At 43.0% G+C, this 16,934-nt stretch overlaps 1 long non-coding RNA gene across 1 annotated transcript; it reads left to right on the top strand.

Annotated features, from left to right (window-relative positions):
* Window positions 1–11,502: 11,502 nt before the first annotated feature.
* LOC122093238 lies at window positions 11,503–13,101 on the top strand. The gene is made up of 3 exons (XR_006144392.1): window positions 11,503–11,539; window positions 11,941–12,014; window positions 12,871–13,101. It is a non-coding gene; the product is annotated as an uncharacterized LOC122093238 (long non-coding RNA).
* Window positions 13,102–16,934: the final 3,833 nt, after the last annotated feature.

Genomic DNA, 16,934 nt, shown 5'->3' with positions numbered 1-16,934 from the left:
CTAGCCAATGGTCAGGAAGGTGACCTGCCTCTGATAGTTAAACTTTCCCCTCAGTAGTCCCGACTATGGCACCATAGGTTAGACATGTGTGTGACCTCCAACTCATCATTTTGGCCATTTTCCTTCATTGTTTGGCCTCAGGTACATAGGTGTGAGGGTAGTGGTAGGAGGATCCTGGCCCTCTCTCCTCTCTCTCTCTCTCTCTCTCTCTCTTTGTATCTTTATCTCTCGGTTTGTGCCTTTGCGGGCCCCACACCACCGCATCACCGCTTGGAGATACGTGGGGGCCTATTTCACAGGGCTCCGCTCTCTCTCTCTTGAGAGGAGTGGTTTGGAGTATACCCTCCTGGTTTGATGATGGTCCAATGGGGGATTGGAATCAAGCAGAAGTTTGGAGTCACCACCTAGGATTATGGGCTAATGACCCGGGGGTGGGCCCCATTCCTAAGAAAAGGGCCCAGAAGTTGGTTTGGTCCAGACTAGGGTACATGTCAGGTTGTAGAATTGGGAAGGTGTTAGGCACCTAATCTGTCCGGTTCAACCAGTCTTCCTACTAGATGCTTAAGAACAAACATTTTCTATAATTATTCCTAGACCGCATGTATGGCTAAATTATGATACATATATACACTAACAAAATGTAATTACATATGTACACTAAAACAGGGCCAATAAAGAGTCTACATTATGCTAATTTAATTGAGAGATTATACCTGAGTTTAAGCCCTGTTTTGGGTCAAGAGGGTGGGCCCCTGATTGGTGCGGATATGGACTTTCTTGTGAATTTTCTCGGCTCAAGGGAAGGTGGTCTTGACCTCCAACTTCCTTCTTTTAGAGATGTTGACTGTGGCAGTCTTCAAATATTTGGACAGAGGTTTCGCTAGGGAAGAATAATTCCTGAGCTGGTAGTCTGGCAGAACATCGACAGAGCTTTGGTTAAGGAAGGTTGTTTTTGGGATCAGTATTTCAACAGAGTTTCGGCTAGGAAAATATGATAAAAGGCTGAGACTTTGGCAGCACTTCGGCAGAGCTTCGACCAATGAAGGGCTATTAGAAGGCTAAGGCTTGGGCGGCACTTCGGCAAAGCATCGGCTAGGGAAGGGCTACTAGAAGGGTAAGGCTTGGGTGGTACTTCAAAATCTGATTAGACCATGGGTAAAGTAACTGGAATCCCAACACGAATCCCACAAATCTAACCATCGAAAGAAGGGCCAAACAAGCCAAAGGAAGGGCTTGAGGGTGTGCCAACAAGGGCAAGAGGGGGTGGGATCAACTCACCTAAGGGAGGGGGTAGGTATACCAAGCAAGTGTGTTTTTGGAGGGCGAATAAGGGCCTATTTATAGATTTTCAAAGTCCAAGTGTGAAAAAGTCGATTTTCACACCCAAAGGGTCGCGGGGCTATGGGGTATGTTGGCCGGGCCACGTGGGGCACAGGGCTGCTAGGGGTGCGGGACCACGAGGGGCCTAGCAGAGTCGTATGGGGCGCGGGGCCACAAGGGATGGATTCTGATCAGGAGGTTTGGATAGGTTCTGTCTCCTGGGAATGATTGAGGGAGATCCGATGGTCCGATTTTGACATACCATATATCATTGGAATCATGATTTCAAGCACTATCCATCCGTAGAGTCACTTTGGACTGGATTCCTTCATATATGTGATGTTATAATTTAACCCCTCTTTACTTCGGTTTCAGGGTTTCTAGGGTTTCTAGGATTTCTAGATGTAGAGGGAGTGTGTCGGGGTAGGACTACCTCAGTCAGTTATCATCTTTGTTGATTGGAAGAGAAAGACCGTGTCCACGATCCGTAAGTCATCATAGTCGGGGCAGGGTGATAAAATTGGGAATCTACAAAATGCCCCTCTTTGATCGAGGCCGATGCCATAGCCGAAGGGCAAAGAAAAGAATGACCACATTTTGTCACCTGAAGCATGCACTTCAGTCATCTTGCTCAAGGGTGACAGAACTTACCTAATTCATCGATTGTAGGAAAGAAATTTGAATTCTGCAAAAGATGTTAGTATCTGATTTGGTTTTTGAGCCATCCTTTGCAAGGATTTGAGCCCTCCCTGCAAAAGATGTTAGTATCTGATTTTGTTCTTAAGCCATTGTTTGCAGAGATTTGAGCCCTCCCTATAAAAGATGTTAGCAACACATGTCTTGATTTTCCTAGGCTAGGTCTCCACGGACTAGTCTAGGGGTTTGCTAGGTCTCTCAAACCATAGGATCGGGCATCTTGATCTTGGTTTTCCTAGGCTAGGTCTCCACGGACTAGTCTAGGGGTTTGGTCTTAGGTCTCTCAAACCATAGGACCGGGCATCTTGATCTTGGTTTTCCTAGGGTAGGTCTCCATGGACTAGTCTAGGGGTTTGGTCTTAGGTCTCTCGAACCATAGAATCGGGCATCTTGATCTTGGTTTTCTTAGACTAGGTCTCCACGAACTAGTCTAAGGGTTTGGCCTTAGGTCTCTCGGGCCATAGGGTTGGGCATCTTGATCTTGGTTTTCCTAGGCTAGGTCTCCACAGACTAGTCTAGGGGTTTGGTCTTAAGTCTCTCGGACCATAGAACCGAGCATCTTGATCTTGGTTTTCTTAGGCTAGATCTCCACAGACTAGTCTATGGGTTTGGTCTTAGGTCTCTCGGACCATAGGACCAGGCATCTTAATCTTGGTTTTCCTAGGCTAGGTATCCACGAACTAGTTTAGGGGTTTGGTCTTAGGTCTCTTGGACCATAGGACCGGGCATCTTAATCTTGGTTTTTCTAGGCTAGGTCTCCACGGACTAGTCTAAGGGTTTGGTCTTGGGTCTCTTAGACCATAGGACTGGGCATCTTGATCTTGGTCTATTTACAATGAGTTTGGACCACTTGGGGCTGATGCAAACAATTGCGGGCCACTTAGGGCCTGTGCAGTAATGAAATTTGATTTTGAGACTTGACTTTTGAGACTTGATTTTTGAAACTTGATTTTTGAAATTTGATTTTTGAAACTTGATTTTTGAAATTTGGTTCTTGAAACTTGAGATTTGATTTTTTTATTTTTGATTCTTGAAACTTGATTTTTTATTTTTGATCTTTGAAGTTCGATTTTTTTATTTTTGAAATTTTATTGATTTTTTATTTATTTATTTTTTTGCTAACATGGTCGTTTTTAGGTGTCCGAAGGCTTATGTTGAGATTTGCCATATGCATCAAAGCCTACGTGGGGAGTTATATCGAAAGGCTGGGCAGTCACATTCCAAGGTACCAATTTCCACCTTCCACATGGTTCTCATTTATTGTCATCCCTTATTTTGATCATCCCTTGTGCTTCTCAGGATGTACTAATCGCCTCTCAGGATACACAAATCGCCAATCTTGAGAGGCAGTTACTGGAGTTGCAGTGGATGTATGATGCAACTATCTCAGGTGACGTGATTGTTCCCACAAATGACCTTGGCACATATGATGAAGCTGACTCCTAGGGCTTTCCTTCCCTGGTCTTGTTATTCTTGCATGTTTTGACAAACACATATGTTCTTTCTTTTTCTTTTTCTTTCCCCCTATGTTTATTTCTTTTTTGTTTTGCTTTTGTTTTTATATTTTGTATTGCCAATCTTGGCTCTTTATTTTGAAATGAAAACTTATTTTTTGGCATCAAAAATCTTTTTTATTCAGGGTTTTGAATTTTAAGGCATGATTAATTCCACAACTCAAATCTTCATTAGAATAACTGGACTAACGATAAAATCCAAAGATCACCTTATTACATTGTCAAGTGAATCACATTGAAATGGGGAATAACCAAAGATAGGATAGGTCGGCTACAATTTGGGGAGACAATTCTTGGGGTGGATAGAAGTTCACTAGCTCCTCCGGGTCTTTCGCTTTCAATCCATATTGTCAGCTGATATAAGTTGGCAAGTAAAAGGACATATGAGTCAAACACATTAACCTGACATAATTACATCCCAGGGTCTTCATTAGGAAATCATCTTGTGGCCACCATGGGCACTTCTATGCAATATCCCATGCAATTCTTCTTTATAGTTACTCTTTCCAATCAACAATGAGCTTGAATTCGGGGATCTCCCTCTTGTCTTGATAGTGAGAAACTCTGGATTGGCATTCATTTGTGGCTTGACCAATTTCAACCTTTCAAGTAACCAAAGCCTGGAAAATAGCTGGATTTCCTTGATAATGATCAATCCCAAATTTGTGGCTATGGCTCATGTCATCAAATCCCTTAAGTGTCTATGTAAGAACTATGGGGACAATATCACCTCCTTCCTTCAGCTGCTTTACCACCTATATTAGAACAAGTAGTGCACCACGTTCGGGAGTTCGGAGAACATAGAGAGCCAACATGCAAAATAGATAAACATCATGTGATCTCTGCTGGTGGATTTCTCCCAATGACAGATACTTAGTGAAAATCCTGACCACCTTCAATATGTTGATCTTCCCATATCTGACAAACTGTTTCATTTCATCTTTCCCCCATCTGAAGAAGCTTTGGACCTCTTCTAAATAGTCCTTTAAAGATGGTTGAATAAATCTACCTTTAGGTGGAGTTAGTATGCAGGCTCGAAATTCCTCCAGAGTCGGGCAAATCTTAATGGTCCCAAACCGAAATACGTGGACATCAGCATCCCAATGTTGAGCCACCTATCAGAGTAAATTATGATGTAACTCTACACATCCGATCCGATTGAGCACCATGATGTTCATAGATTCCAGCAGTCTCAACACCTCAATGTTTATGTCCAAGCTCCATTTCTTCAATGTCTCATCCAAAGAGTCCATGATTTTTCCTGCGACGATTACAAATAAAGAGGAGAGGTGATTTTTTAAAGTATCACCCATTAGCTATTAACACAACCAAACCTTTACCACTGTTGCATCAAGTTTTTTTGTTTTGACCAATCAAGGGTGGGGAGTGAATTAGCCTTGATTACTAGTGTTAGGTGGTGGTTTTTGGGAAGATACAATATTGGATAAGAATTTGAAGGACCACAGATGAATGACAGTTACCTAGTGGCCAGATATGCCAAGTGGCGATTCTTGGGAAAACAAGCTATGATGATCTTTTAGATACCTTAATTATTAATCTAGGAATCATTTTTTTACCTTGCGATTGTTGAGACCGCACTTGCACATGTCCAGTTGCCTACGTATCTCTTAAGAGGAATCAAGTCTAGTGTAGTTCATATGGTCCACCCGTTTCATACATAATATCTCTTGAGTTGATCCATGTTGACCAATCCAGGTATTTCTTAGCCATTGAGGTCCATGAGTCTTATGGCCTTGCCTGGTAGGATTTCTTTGACAGTGAATGGGGCCACTCTAGCTTGGCTTGAATTTTCTCCTTGGGTCATAAATGGGAGCTCTTTTTTCTTGGAGAACTAGCTCACCTTCTTCTATGTGACGGGGCCTTACATGCTTGTTGAATGCTCTTGCCATCCTCAATTGATATTTTCTTAGATTATCCATGGCCTTTATACGCCTTTCATCAAGAAAGTTGAGCTCGTCATGTCTAGCCTTCACCCATTCTCCTTTAGGTAATTAGCTATCCAAAAGTACCCTTAAGGATGGTACTAGGATTTTATTGGAAGAACCACCTCAACCCCATATACTAAGGAAAAAGGAGTTACCCCAGTCGAGGATCGTATAGAAGTCCGATATGCCTATAAGGCAAGTGGCAACTTGTTCGCTCAATCCTTGTGTTTTTCAACCATTTTCTGGAGGATGACCTTGATGTTCTTGTTAGCTGCTTCTGCTGCCCCATTGGTTTGTGGCCTGTAAGTGGTAGAGTGATACCTCTTGATGCCAAACTTTATGCAGATTTTATCAGCCTTGCCCCATAAATGGGATCCTTGATCCGATATCAGCTCTTGTGGCACTCCATATTGGCAAATGATATTTTCTTGGATAAACTTTGCCACCTTGGCAGATGTGAGGACTGCATATAACTGAGCTTCTACCCACTTGGTGAAGTAATCAATGGCCATCAGGATGACCTTGTGCCCATTGGATGCTTTGGGGTTGATCTTCCCTATGACATCAATACCCCAAGTAAAAAATGGCCAAGGAGAACTGAGTGAGTACAATTCTATTGGCGGGATATGTATGATGTTGGCAAATATTTGGCATTTATGGCATTTGTTGACAAAATCCACACAGTCTGCTTCCAGTAGTATCCTAGTATGAGAATCTTCTTGGCTAGCATCTTGGCATTCATATGAGGCCTGCAAAGACCTTGGTGAATTTCCTCCATGATTGTTTTAGCTTGATCTTCATCCACACATAGCAATTGTATCCCATCATAAGACCTCTTGTATAATAAGTTCCCTTAGAGAATGAACTGGGTGGCATATCTCTTTAGGAACTTCTTTTCCCCATCTGTAGCTTCAACTGGATACTTTCTTTCCTTAATGAAGTCCACTTATGAGCAAACCAAGACCAACTATCTACGGTGAGAGAGTTCCCCATATTCTGGTAAATGAGCTTGCTTCTTTGTTCCACCAAGAATGGTTGGATTCGGGCCATGGGATTTTACTCTCTATGGAAGCGAAAGTTGTAAGGGCATCGGCAAACCGGTTGCTATCCCTTTGGAAGTATTCAAATGAGATCTTCTCAAAGTGTCCAATCACCTCTTTCTGATGCTCTTGATACGGCTTCAGTTTCTCATCTCTAGTCTTCCACTTTCCTTGCATCTGATAGATGACAATGGTTGAATCTCCATATACCTTGATCTTCTTCACCCCAATGGTTAGAGCTATTTCCAATCCCAAGGCACAAGCTTCAGATTCAGTAATGTTGTTGGTGCAGGGGAAGTCAAAGAAGAATGAAGAAGCAAATAAAGGCCATCTAGAGTGACAAGCAATATTCCCGCACCACATCCCTTTTGGTTGGATGCTCCATCAAAATATGGCTGCCATTCATCAGTTGTATCTTTTTCTCCAATTGCTGTGATTTTCTCATCTGGAAAGGCATCATCTAAGATTCTTCCATCTTCTGTGGGGTGCGTAGCCAAATGATTGGCTATAGCTTACCCCTTGATAGACTTTTGGGTGACATAGGTAATGTTAAATTCTGACAACAATAGTAGCCATTGAGTCATCCTTCTTATGAGAGTTGGTTTCTCAAAGAGGTACTTGATTGTATCCATCCTTGAGATCAACCATACTGGATATGCTACTATGTAGTGTCACAAACTTTTTTTTGCCCATATCAACGCAACACAAGTTCTTTCCAGAGATGTGTTTCGCATCTCATATTCCAAGAACTTGTTACTGAGGTAGTAAATGGCATGCTCTACCCCCTTCTCTATCTTCTTTTGAGCTAGTAATGAGCCCATGGAATAATCCCTAACTGATAACTACAACAGTAGTGGTTCCCCCTCCACCAAAGGTATCAATACTGGTGGGTTCATAAGATATACTTTTATCTTATTGAAAGCTTGTTGGCATTGATCGTTCCATTCTCAATACTAGTGGGTTCATAAGATATCCTTTTATCTTATCGAAAGCTTGTTGGCACTAGTTATTCCATTCTGTGGGCTAATCCTTCTTCAACAACTTGAAGATTGGTTTGCACATCATAGTCAGCTGAGCTATGAATATGTTGATGTACTGAGTATGACCAAAAAAATCCTCGTATCTCCTTCTCAGTGCAAGATGTGGGCATTTCTTGGATTGCCTTGATTTTTACGGGGTCAACTTCGATAGCTCTTTCGCTCACCAAGAATCCCAACAATTTCCCTGTTGTTGCCCCAAATACACATTTATGAGGATTCAACTTCAGTCAATACTTCTTAATCCTTTCGAAGAACTTCCATAATGCAGGGACATGCCCCTACCGGTCTACTGATTTTACTAGTATATCGTCCACGTAGACTTCCACCTCCTTGTGCATCATGTCATAGGATGGCCGTAGCTGCTCTTTGATAAGTTTTCCCAACATTCTTGAATCCAAAGGGCATCACCTTGAAGCAATTAGTTCCCCAAGGAGTTGTGAAAGCTATCTTCTCACAGTCATCTGGGTGTATGCTCACTTGGTTGTATCCTGAGAATCCATCCATAAATGATAGCAAGGTGTGCCTTGCTGTGTTGTCAACTAGCACATCAATGTGAGGTAGTGGGAAATCATCTTTTGGGCTTACTTTGTTAAGATCTCAAAAATCGACGCACAAGCGAACCCTACACTCTTTCTTGCGAACTGGTACTATGTTTGCCAACCATTGGGGATACTTCACGACTTGTAGGAACCATGCATTCCACTGTTTCATAACTTCTTCTCTGATATTTTCACTCCATTCTGAACACATTCTTTTGTGCTTCAGCTTGACTGGATTTGCACCGGAGTCAGTTGGCAAACGATGCTATACAATGTTGGGATATATCCCAGGCATATCCTCATAGGACCAGTAAAAGACTTCTATGAAATCCTTCAGAAGACTGATCACTTGTTCTGCTTCTTGACCACTTAGAGTGGTACCAATTTTCACCTCCCGAGGGCATTGGTTGGTTCCCAAATTAACAACCCAGGTATCCTCACAAATGGGTTGGGATTTCTTTGGTTTGCATTGTTTTGTTAAGTTATGATATTCATTAAGATCATCATTAGAAAAAGGAGGCAAGTCATACTCAGAATCAGAAATTTCATTGATGAAAAAAGGAATAACAGACTTGACATACATGGACTTTGGACTTTCCTCAAGAGAGAAAATAGGCACATAATCATAAATAGGGAACACGATAAAAAACTCGATAATAGACTTGATGACTGACTCGTCGACTGAATTGATGCTTTTATCAGTGGTATCTGAGTTGGTTGACTCAGTAGCATGAGTAAACTTAAAGTTCTCTCCAATGTTTGTCCAGTTCAGGAGTGGCTCAACAACTTGATGGATGAGCAGATGTGGCAACAGACCTTTTTCTTCCTCTAGGATGGTTACCGCTATCTCCCCGATAGCGTTGCAGTTACTTCCTCCTTCTTTTGGCTGCTTGCTTACTAACATGAGCTGGCTGATCTCATATTCCTTGAAATCAAAATTTCTAAGGGGTGAAAGGCAATGGAGGCTGCTCAGCCCTCTCTCTATGAAGTCCAAATTTTCAAGCCTATTGTTCGAGGTCATCCCCACTCCTTGGTCACAACTTTGGCCACCATCACAGACCTTTCCATTGTAATTAATTCTAGCACAGTACATACAGACCATCATCCTTTGTGCTCTTCTCTTCTTGGCATACACACTTCTTCCCCTGAAAGGCCTAGGCTTAAGTTCGTGTAGCTTTCGGGCACGTGCTTCTCGCAGGAAGGAACAAATATGGTTTTTCAGATCAATGGGAAGATGTAGAGACTAGGCAAGCCTTACTTTTCCTTCCCAATCTCTTTTCAGGAGGACAAGGGGACTCAGTGCTTCCTTAGACTTGATTGACATTGCAGGATTGTGGAAGGAGAACCCAACTTCAATCAATGCAACCTCTGATATACCCGTGATGTAACTCTCCTATTCACTTTCCTTGATTTGTAATTGTTCCAACTCATGCATAACCTAGTTGAACTCGTCTTAGAAGAACACTTCAAATCCTGGTTGCATTTTGGCGGCGGTCTCATCAAACCATGGCTTAACATTTCCATAGAAAGGAAAGTCTCCTCCTTCCTTCACAAAGTACCCATTGAGAGTGGGGTAAGAAGAGGCGACTATCCTCCTAGTCATTCTTAACACCTTATGATCCTTTCCTCATCCTTAGTTCTTTTGCTTGTCAAAGTTCTTGCCCTAGCTCTGATGCTGGGAGATATACCCTGTACTACCCTTGCCTTTGCTTACCACCATGGTTGGTATTCTTGATACACCTTGAAGATATTTCCCTAATCCCATTCAAGGGAATTATTGCATGTTTTTCATCATTTGGCTAACCAAGGGACTCCATATTGCTTCATAGTTGGCCAGGATTTTTTCTTCAGATGTTTCCTTGGCGAGGACCGCGCAAGCTCCTTCTATTTCAATCCCACTGAGTTGGACTTCATTGCCTTGCTCTTCTCATTTCTTAATGATGGTCAGGGTATTAACTATCTTGGGGTCTCCTGTGATAGTGATCACTTTCCCTTCGTGTATGAACTTCACCTTCTAATGGAGACTAGATGATACTGCCTTGCCTGGTGCAACCATGGCCTTCCGAAGAGCATGTTGTAGGATGCTAGTATATCAATAATCTAAAATTCAACATCAAACTTTACTGGACCAATCAAGATAGCCGTGGTGAGGACTCCAAGGACTTTCCTTTTGGTGTTGTCATATGCTTGCACCATCTGGATGACGGCTTCATCTTTTCCATGTTCACACAAATACTTTTGGCCAACCTCAAAGGTAGAACGTTCAAAGCTGACCCATTGTCAATGAGAACTTGGGGAACAATCTCGTCAAGGCATTCCACCGCTATCTGCAAGGCTCTGTTGTGCTGGGTTCCCTTGGCGGGGAGCTCAGAATCTGAAAACATCAGTGACTGTACAGTATAAGTTGTCCTTACTATTTGTGTGATATCCTACTTTCTAAACCCGATCTAATTACCCGTATTGACTTGGTTTGATCATGTAGGGGCTGAACTGAAGCGAACTGACGCAAGTACCATATGGAACATGGTAGCAAGAGTGACCTTGAACTTGGGTTGGCCTAACAAGACCTAATGGGTGCTAAGTGTAATATGTGCACCCAAGCCTTACACTTGCATGCACCATGAGGCCATGTACAAGAAGTAAAGGTATGTGCTAGTAATTTTGGGTGCCTATACAATTTAATTATAAGTATGAGTTTGTCCCCATTGAAGTCCAAGTGGAACACTAACAATGGGCTGACTAGAATGGTATACTCACCTGAGATATACCCACCTGAGATATACTCACCTGAGATATACCCACCTAAGAATACCCACCTGAGAATACCCACCTGAGATATACCCACTTGAGAATGCCCACCTGAGATATACCTACCTGAGGTATACCCACTTGAGAATGCCCACTTGAGATATACCCACCTAAGGTATACCCACCTGAGAATGCCCATCTGAGATGTACCTACCTATGACTAGAAGATATTTTTGGGGGTCCAGGTATAAAAGAGGAGACATTTATTATCTTTTCCCTCATTAATGATGGTCGGTGGGAGAGTAAAGAAGAGAGAGAAAGAAAGAAGAAAGGAAAAGGAAGAAGAAGAAAAAGAAGAAAGAAGAAAGAAGAAAGGAAATCAACCGTAGAGCTTCACTAGAGCTGGGTCTTGGTATTTTAAGCCCAGATTAATGATCAGCTCACCGAGATCTTCGATTTGAGGTAGGTATTGTACATATTCCAACGATTTTTAGGAAACCCTCTTTTTGATTTTTAGGAAAGAACCCACTTGGATCTTGCTAATCCTACTTGGATAATCAAATCTAAGGTCTAGTGGAAGGTGTGTACAATGATTTTGAAGGATTTGGAAGGAGTGTTGGTGAAGATCTAGAGTATTTGAAGTTCTTGAGCTAAAGAAGTGAAATTTGGGTTTTCACTGGTGTTCTTGAGAAAGAGGTAAGAATCTCCTTTTTCTTTTGATTTGTTCTTAGATCTAGGTTGAGGATACATGATTGGACCTTAGATGAGTGATTTGAGTTACCGGATTGACCCTAAACAAGTTCCCCAAGCCAGAGAGAAGATGGGGAAGATGATAGAAGACTTTCGTTTTAAGATTTGGGGGTGTTCCAGACCCACCTGTCTTTGGGTCTCTGGTCCACCTGAGTTCCCAAAACTCAATTTTTGAGCCTTTGGTGTAACCGGGGCTATAAGACTTGTGAGTCCCAAGGCCCGCCTATCAAATGGGTCCAAATTTGATGGGTAACCCCCATTTATGATTCTAAACCTTATTTTAGTGTTTAAACATGATGATTTTGACCCCAAGATAGTGAAATGATAAACCATTATGTTTATAATAGGTTACACTCATTATATGCGGACCCACACATCGGATTTCTTACGTGCCGGGTACAAGCACCATATACATATACAAGTAAGTGGGGAGTGGAATCTAATTTAATTTTGGAATGTTATGCATCACTTAACATGTGTTAGTCTAGCCATGTCATCATGTCACTTGTGTGTAGAATAGACATCACGTATGCCATATCACGCATTGTATGTGCATTTACATAACATGCTATGCTTTGCTTTATGATGAATATTATTTATGTCTTGATGTATGTGATGGAAGAATTTCATATGGACATGAAATGCATACTAGATTAGATGCCATAGATGGCTTGGAAATGAGTGCATGGTGGCTCGTGGAATGGGATGTAGTGCCATCGTATAATCGTACTATGCTCATATAGAAGCATACGGCTAGGATGTATATACCCCTTTGTGCTATGACCCTTCCCAACAGGGGTTATGTGTTCGGTTACTATTAGGGGGAAGCATTGGGTTGTAATTGTCGAACTCCTGCAACGGTTAGAAGTATGCATGGCTGATCGCTAGGACAGTTGGTAACCCCAGTGGTATATTCAGAGGGCCGATCGTACTACTTTTATTTCGGGTGGAGTTACCCATTTACTTTCTGTCATTTAAATTTGTTGGGAGTTGGCTTGCATTTTAAATTTTGGTACCAATGGTGGGCCTTCTCCAATAACCCTATGGGTGTATCACGGGATGGGGTCCGCGGCTCGTACCCGGGGCATACGTGCACTATGGTTGTGAGTAGCACATAGCCTATAACCTAGTAATGTTGTTAGGTGAATAAGGTTAAAGTTAATTGCATACATATAGGTGCATTTGTATTGTGACTCCTTGTGTGGTTTTTCCTTGTGTGATATTCCTTTCCACTTATTGGGCTAGTTAGCTCATCCCACGTGCACAACTCTTTTTAGGTGATTTTACAGGTTACCCGCCTGGAGATTAGGAGCCGGGCCCCCACTGTGGAGTTTCCCTCTGAGGACTGGTGGGTCCCTGATGAGTTTGAGCACAGTGCCAATTGCATGTGCGAGGATTGTGTTGCATGGCAGCAGTGATCCAGAGTGATTCTTTTTCATTCTTTTGATGTACTCCCTTTTGATGAATTAATGCTTAAATTGTTATCTTTTTGTGTATATATCATGCCTTCGGGCCCAAATGTATATAAATTTTATAATTCAATTTGGGTATCAAGTATTTGGGAATCAATTATAGGTATTATTATGAACATGTCTTCCACTGAAAATACAGGTCTTATCTTAGTTTAGTAGATGCATACTATATTGCAGTTACTGTATTGTTGATCCTGTCAGGTTTGTGAGTTAACCGAAGTTAACCTGGTCACTGGCTCGGTTCTAAGTGAGCGAGGTGTGACAATTTGTGAGAGGTGTGCTGGGTCTATCTTAATGGGTACTTGCACATTGGTGAGGGATTTAGGACTGCTTCACGATGTGAGGGGGAGGCCATCAATAATCCCTAAATTGAGATATTCGCTTGAGCCTTCTTAAGTTAAGCCAAGACGAGGTTCTTGGGCTCCTTCCTTGAGCTACTGGTTCCAGCCTCATTGTTGTTTGGTTGCTCCACCAGTAGGGCCTTACCCTTGTAATCTTTTCCGCTTCTAGTCTCCATCACACTAGTAGTCTTCTTTACAATAATCTTTGTAGGGTACTGGTCCTCATCATCACTGTCTGCTATGGTGATTACCCAGACCATGGGATCATCTTCTTCTTCAGAGTCCCCTTCCCGACTTGGGGTAGGAAGTTGAGGCCCTCCACAAATATCAAGAGCCCTCACAGTTTCTTGACTGAGTTGGAAAGACGGTAGAATCCTGCACCCACTGCTTCTTTCAATATGTCTTTTCCCCCTATTTCTTCAAGGTTTTCCAAGCGTTTGGCATAGTAGCATTCACTGATGGCTACCTCACCTAACATTTGGTCAATTTCCTCCACAAGAAGCTTTATTGCATCTAAGCACCATAAATATCAACCATCTATACTTCGAGTGCCACTACAGCATTCGAATCACACTTAAAGAGATTTCTGAGGTCTTCAAGGTCCTCACTATTTTTTGAGTCTAACGTGGATCCATCCTCCTCCATGCTGATTGTAAGTGTTGATTGAATGGCATCTGTCGGGTCGATCCTAGGGTCGTCCCCTCCAATAGCATATATTGAATATAACCTGGGTCTCCTGGTGTGTAATATCCTGACTCATCATCTTCATCATTGCTCCAGGCTTCAAAGTTGTCATTATCATTCAAGTCCTCATCCTCATCATCATCGTCCTCTGTAGACACCCAATTTTGTCACCCTCCTCCAGCTATAATGAATTTTGGATCTTAGACATGACTTCTTGCTTCCGATCGACAGAGATGATAATTGATTAAGGAAACCCAGAAACATCCCTTGCTCACCCAAAACACCAAAAATCCTTACGGGAGGGAAGAGGGCCCAATTATGACCTTTTTTATATGAAGGAATCCTGTCAGAATGACTATATGGATGGATAGTACTTGGAATCATGATTCCAATGATATATGGTATGTCAAAATTAGATCGTCTGATCTCCCACAATCTTTCCTGGAAAATAACATTTTTTATGCGTGCAGCCCTGCCTGCCTCATATGCACAGCCCCACACATGCCAGCCAGCCAGCCCATCGCATATAGCCCTATGCACAACCCTATGCATGTTAGCTAGCCAACCCCACCCATGCCAGCCAACCAGCCCAGCATGCAGGCTGCCAGCCCCTGCCAGCCAGCCCTGTGCGCCCCCGCCAGCCAGCCCCTTGCACCCCTGCATGTATGTCGTGAGGCCCTGTGCATGTCATGCGCCTGCCTGCTTGCCACGTGCACCATGCCTACACCATGCTCCCCTACTGAGCGCAACCCTGCCTGTCCCACGCGCCATGTGCCGCACACCCCTGCTAGCCTCCCTGTGCACACTCTGCCTACCTTATGCACTCATGACTGCCCCGGCCACCCTTGCCCAACCTCGTATGCCGCCGTCATTGGCCGAAATATGTGTTCTATTGACCTGTTGGATCAAGAGATTCTCTCGCCACCCACTTGTGCATTTTACACTCTTCTACTAGCATACCCTATGCTGTAATCTCCCATTGGCCCAAAAAGGTATCTTTTTGCCTTGTTGGCCCAAAAAAACTTACTTTTTCCCTATTAGTCAAAGAAAATCACCTCCCACCTCATTGGTCCAAAATTCCATACTTTTTCCTCATTGGTTTAGAAAAACCACTTTTTCCCCCCATTGGCTAAGAAAATTCTCTTTTTCTCCCCATTGGTTCGAGAATCCTATAAATACCCCCCTTTGGATTTTCACATAAAAAAACACTAAGTCTCTTAGGAGCATCCATAGAAGAGGAAGCTCTGCCTTCTCTCCTCCCCTCCCCCCCCCTTTGAGGTTTTTCAAGTCTTCAGAGAGATCTTCATAAGATCCGAAGTGTTCTTTGGGCTTCGAAATTCTTCAATCCCTTACCTTCTTTGAGTGAGTTTTTTTGTGGAAAAAGTTTTCCCTTAGTCTTCCTCCCTCTTGAGGTTCTTCAAGTCTTCAGAGAGATCTTCGTAAGATTCCTTCGAATCTTTGAAGTGCTCTTCGGGCCTTCGAAGTTCTTCAACCATTTAGGTCTCAGCCCATTCCCAGTGGAAGCTCTACTGGAGTGCCACCTTATCCCAACCCTCCCATAGCCTATCCCCAGCAGAAGCTCTGCCAGAGTGCCACCTCAGCCAAAATCTAGAAGTAGCCCATCCCTAGCGGTAGCTCTGCCGAATCGATATCGCAGTCAAAATCCAAAAGTAATAGTTCCTAGTTAGAACTCTGTCCAATCAACATCTCTTGAGAAAGGAAGTTGGAGGTCAAGACCATCTTCCTCTAAGCCAGGAAAAGCCAAAAGATAATTTATGCCGGCACAAATCGGGGTCCCACCCTTCTTGACCCGACACAGGGGTCAAGCTCGGGTATAATTTCTACCCAAATTAGCATAATGTAGACTCTATATGGACCTTGTTGTAGTGTACATATTCTTTAAATTTAGTCAATGTACATATGAGTGATAATTTAGCCATGCATGCGAAATAGGAATAATTGTGGAAAATGTTCGTTCTTAAGCATCTACTAGGAGGACTGGTTGAATCGGGCAGATTGGGTGCCTAACACCTTCCCAATTTTGTAACCTGACATGTACCTTAAATCTTTAGACCAGACCAACTTTCGGGCCCTTTTCTTAGGAATTGGGCCCACCCTCAGGTCCTAGGCCCATAATCCTAGGTGGTGACTCCAAACCTCTTTTTGCATGATCCCAATCCCCTATATTGGACCATCATCAAACCCCCATCTCAATGATGAACTTCACACTCCTGTAAAATAGGCCTCCACGTATCTCCGAGCGGTGTGGGGCAGCAGGAAAGCACACACGACACTCCCCTCCCCAAAGGAAGAGAAAAAGAGGTGAGAGGGTCGAAGGAAAAAGAAGGTCTTTTTCTTCCCTTTTTTCGGCCGCTACGCTCACAGTGGCGACTCCACTTGGGACTATGTCAAGGTTCTGACACTAGATGCTATCTCTAAATGCAAGAACATTTTCCACCACATCTATTGAAAACGTGTTTGGCTAACCCCATGTTTGTATTAGTACTCACTAACAGCATCATGCATTGTGCTCGAAGTGAAATCATTTGGCGAGGGACTCCTTGTCATGCCTGCACCCTTGGGTAGGTCAGTGCATGTCATGGAGAGTACTCTGAGAACAAATGGTACCGCTTCCTATACAAGGGTGCAGGGTATTGTTAAACGGTGAGGATGTTTGTAATTGTGCTAGCACCCTTGGGGAGGTCCATGCACTTTATGGCATTCTGAGATCGAATAATGTTATTCCCACATTACACTTTTGCACACAATCACTCGCGGTTCCATCACCTTGTGGCTAGTTTCTTAACCTCGTATGTAGTCACGAGTAATGAGTAAGGAAGTCAC

Source organism: Macadamia integrifolia, chromosome 11 (assembly GCF_013358625.1).
Source record: "Macadamia integrifolia cultivar HAES 741 chromosome 11, SCU_Mint_v3, whole genome shotgun sequence".
Lineage (NCBI taxonomy): Eukaryota > Viridiplantae > Streptophyta > Magnoliopsida > Proteales > Proteaceae > Macadamia > Macadamia integrifolia.
Note: the sequence above shows the minus strand (reverse complement) of the source record. Positions and strands in the feature narration are given on the sequence as shown.